The sequence below is a fragment of the Nomascus leucogenys genome, chromosome 6, assembly GCF_006542625.1.
Source record: "Nomascus leucogenys isolate Asia chromosome 6, Asia_NLE_v1, whole genome shotgun sequence".
In the NCBI taxonomy this organism is placed as follows: Eukaryota; Metazoa; Chordata; class Mammalia; order Primates; family Hylobatidae; genus Nomascus; species Nomascus leucogenys.
In genome coordinates this window covers 77,362,893-77,367,704 of record NC_044386.1, presented here as the reverse complement: position 1 = coordinate 77,367,704, position 4,812 = coordinate 77,362,893, and the positions used below count along the sequence as shown (strand labels likewise).

At 38.7% G+C, this 4,812-nt stretch overlaps 1 pseudogene; it reads right to left on the bottom strand.

The window, feature by feature from the left end:
- Window positions 1-561: 561 nt before the first annotated feature.
- Window positions 562-950, bottom strand: LOC100605990 (annotated as a pseudogene).
- Window positions 951-4,812: the final 3,862 nt, after the last annotated feature.

Below are 4,812 nucleotides of genomic sequence, written 5' to 3'. Positions count from 1 at the left end.
CATCTGTATTAGCTTTCTAAGAGTTTTGTGACAAATTAGTACCAACGAAGTGGCTTAAAACAACAAATTTTATCTTATAATATTGTAGGTCAGAAGTCCCACATGGGTCTTAACAGCATTCTCCCTGGCCACTTGAGATGGTACCCTCACTCCTTGGCTTACCACACCCTTCTCCATCTTCCAAGGCAACAATGGCAAGCCAAGTCCTTCACAGGCTGCTATTTCCCTGGTTCTCACTTCTGAAGTCACACTTCCTTCCCACAGCTGGAAAAGGTTCCCTACTTTTAAGGACCCATGTGATCAGATTGGACTCAATGAGACAATCCAGTACCAGCCCCCCCATCCTTAATGTAATCACATCTACAAATTCTCTTTTGCCACATAAGTTAACATTTTAACAAGTTCCAGAAGTTCCAATGTGGATATCTTTGGTGAGTCATTATTCTGCTTACCACACCATCTTTATGACAGTTTTTCTTCTTTTTTTTTTTTGGTTGGGAAAAGGTCATCTGACTATTGCTTTTGGGGAACAGGGGGCTCAGGTACTCTTTAGGGGTAGGTTCACTTCCTCTTCACCATCACAGGCTCTGGCTATGCAGGATGGCATTGGCCCTGTGGATGGCAGCCATGTGCAGGTCAGGGCAGTCTTTGTTCTTGAGGATCATGTGCCTGATGCTGCTGAAAGTGGCCCAGTTGTTCTTGTTGATGGTGGTCTGCATGCATGTAGGAGGTGGCTGGCTTTTGCTGGCCTGATCTCTGTTTCATGACCACCACCACACTGTTCCATAGGCTGTTGGCTTCACATCCACAGTCTTGTGGCAAGTTGGCCTGGTAGCAGAGGGAATGTGGGGCTTCAGGTTACTGGGCTTGGTGCTGTAGGTCTGCTTATTCCTCTTGATCAGGAAACTGGAGCAGTTCTGTACCACCATCCACTGCAGAAGCACAGACATGGTGGCAGTTCCTCTCACAGTGTTGGAGATGGAAATAGCCATACCATCTTAACACTGTTAAACTTTCTAAACCATGAACATGGAATATCTTTTTTTTTTCTAGATATTCTTTAATTGCCTTTAATGATAGTTCACAGTTTTCAGTGTACAAGTGTTGTATTTCTTTCTTTTTTTGTTAAATTTGTTTGTAAATTTTATTATTTTTCATGCTGTTGTAACTGGGATTATTTTTAAAATTTTATTTTCAGATTGTTGGTAATGTTTGGAAATAAAATTGATTTTTGTTTTTTGATTTTATAGCCCCCATCAATAGAGCTTTGTAATTATTGCTTTATGCAGTTATCTTTACAGCCAGACCATGGGAAAAAAAGATTTACCAACAAAAATGCATGCATATTGCCTTTTGTTTTTACCTATGTGGTTACCTTTACCAGCCTATTTATTTCTTCATATGGATTAGAGTTACTGTGTAGTGTTCTTTAATTTTACCATGAAGGATTTCCTTTAGAATGTCTTGTAGGGCAGATACAGTTGTAACAACTCTCTCAGTTTTTGTTTGTCTGGGAATATCTTAATTTCATCTTCATTTTTAAAGGATGTTTTGCTGGTCACAGAGTTTTTAGTTGACAATCTTTTTCTTTTATTACTCTAAATACACTATGCCACTGCCTTCTGGCCTTTATGGTTTCTGATGAGAAATCAACTAGAAATACTTTTGTATATTTTATACACAGTTAACTGCACAGATTTGATGAGTTTTGACATGTGTGTACATCCATGTAAGCTTTAGCCAAAGCATGTTATATAAAATTTCCATTTTCCTTAAAAGTTTCCTCAAGCCCCTTTATAAACAGTGCCCTCTTCCATTTCTAAAGCAACCTTTGCTCTGGTTTCTATAACTGTAGAGTACTTTTTATTTCTATTCTTGAGCTCTATAAAAATGAAATTACACATTATGCACTCTCTTATATCTGACTTCTTTTGCTCAGCATGTTTTTAAGATTTATCCATATTATGGCATATATTGATAGCATTTTCTTTTTTTTTTTATTATTATACTTTAAGTTCTAGGGTACACGTGCACAACGTGCAGATTTGTTACGTATGTATACATGTGCCATGTTGGTTTGCTGCACCCATTAACTCGTCATTTGGCATTAGGTATATCTCCTAATGTTATCCCTCCCTATTCCCCCCACCCCATGACAGGCCCCGGTGTATGGTGTTCCCCAGCCTGTGTCCAAGTGTTCTCATTGTTCAATTCCACCTATGAGTGAGAACATGCGGTGTCTGGTTTTCTGTCCTTGCGATAGTTTGCAGAGAATGATGGTTTCCAGCTTCATCCATGTCCCTACAAAGGACATGAACTCATCCTTTTTTATGGCTGCATAGTATTCCACAGTGTATACATGCCACATTTTCTTAATCCAGTCTATCACTGATGGACATTTGGGTTGGTTCCAAGTCTTTGCTATTGTGAATATGTATGCATGTGTCTTTATAGCAGCATGATTTATAATCCTTTGGGTATATACCCAGTATTGGGATGGCTGGGTCAAATGATATTTCTAGTTCTAGATCCTTGAGGAATTGCCACACTGACTTCCACAATGGTTGAACTAGTTTACAGTCCCACCAACAGTGTAAAAGTGTTCCTATTTCTCCACGTCCTCTCAGCATCTGTTGTTTCCTGACTTTTTAATGATCACCATTCTAACTGGTGTGAGATGGTATCTCATTGTGGTTTTGATTTGCATTTCTCTTATGACCAGTGATGATGAGCATTTTTTCATGTGTCTGTTGGCTGCATAAATGTCTTCTTTTGAGAGTGTCTGTTTATATCCTTTGCCCACTTTTTGATGGGGTTGTTCGCTTTTTTTCTTATAAATTTGTTTAAGTTCTTTGTAGATTCTGGATATTAGCCCTTTGTCAGATGGGTAGATTGCAAAAATTTTCTCCCATTCTGTAGGTTGCCTGTTCACTCTGATGGTAGTTTCTTTTGTGCGCAGAAGCTCTTTAGTTTAATTAGATCCCATTTCTCAATTTTGGTTTGTGTTGCTGTTTCTTTTGGTGTTTTAGACATGAAATCCTTGCCTATGCCTATGTCCTGAATGGTATTGTCTAGGTTTTCTTCTAGGGTTTTTATGGTTTTAGTTCTGACATTTAAGTCTTTAATCCATCTTGAATTAATTTTTGTATAAGGTGTAAGGAAGGGATCCAGTTTCAGCTTTCTATATATGGCCTAGCCAGTTTTCCCAGCACCATTTATTAAATAGGGAATCGTTTCCCCATTTCTTGTTTTTGTCAGGTTTGTCAAAGATCAGATGGTTGTAGATGTGTGGTATTATTTCTGAGGCCTCTATTCTGTTCCATGGTCTATATCTCTGTTTTGGTACCAGTACCATACTGTTTTGGTTACTGTAGCCTTGTAGTATAGTTTGAGTTCAGGTAGCGTGATACCTCCAGCTTTGTTCTTTTTGCTTAGGATTGTCTTGGCAATGCGGGCTCTTTTTTGCTTCCATATGAACTTTAAAGTTGTGTTTTCCAATTCTGTGAAGAAAGTCATTGGAAGCTTGATGGGGATGGCATTGAATCTATAAATTACCTTGGGCAGTATGGCCACTTTCACGATATTGATTCTTCCTATCCATGTGCGTGGAATATTCTTCTATTTGTTTGTGTCCTCTTTTATTTCTTTGAGCAGTGGTTTGTAATTCTCCTTGAAAAGGTCCTTCACATCCCTTGTAAGTTGGATACCTAGGTGTTTTATCTTCTTTGAAGCAATTGTGAATGGGAGTTCACTCATGATTTGGCTCTCTGTTTGTCTTTTATTGGTGTACAGGAGTGCTTGTGATTTTTGCACACTGATTTTGTATCCTGAGACTTTGACGAAGTTGCTAATCACCTTAAGGAGATTTTGGGCTGAGACGACGGGGTTTTCTAAATATACAATAATGTCATCTGCAAACAGGGAAAATTTGACTTCCTCTTTTCCTAATTGAATACCCTTTATTTCTTTCTCCTGCCTGATTGCCCTGGCCAGAACTTCCAACATTATGTTGAATAGGAGTGGTGAGAGAGGGCATCCCTGTCTTGTGCCAGTTTTCAAAGGAAATGCTTCCAGTTTTTGCCCATTCAGTATGATATTGGCTGTGGGTTTTTCATAAATGGCTCTTATTATTTTGAGATACATCCCATCAATACCTAATGTATTGAGTGTTTTTAGCATGAAGGGCTGTTGAATTTTGTCAAAGGCCTTTTCTGCATCTATTGAGATAATCATGTGGTTTTTGTCTTTGGTTCTGTTTATATGCTGGATTACGTTTATTGATTTGCATATGTTGAACCAGCCTTGCATCCCAGGGATGAAGCCCACTTGATCATGTTGGATAAGCTTTTTGATATGCTGCTGGATTCGGTTTGCCAGTATTTTATTGAGGATTTTTGCATCAATGTTCATCAGGGATATTGGTCTAAAATTCTCTTTTTTTGTTGTGTCTCTGCCAGGCTTTGGTATCAGGATGATGCTGGCCTCATAAAATGAGTTAGGGAGGATTCCCTCTTTTTCTATTGATTGGAATAGTTTCAGAAGGAATGGTACCAGCTCCTCTTTGTACCTGTGGTAGAATTTGGCTGTTAATCAGTCTGGTCCTGGAATTTTTTTTTGGTTGGTAGGCTCTTAATTATTGCCTCAATTTCAGAGCCTGTTATTGGTGTATTCAGGGATTCAGCTTCTTCCTGGTTTAGTCTTGGGTGGGTGTATGTGTCCAGGAATTTATCCATTTCTTCTAGATTTTCTAGTTTATTTGCATAGCGGTGTTTATAGTATTCTCTGACGGTAGTTTGTATCTCTGTGGGATCA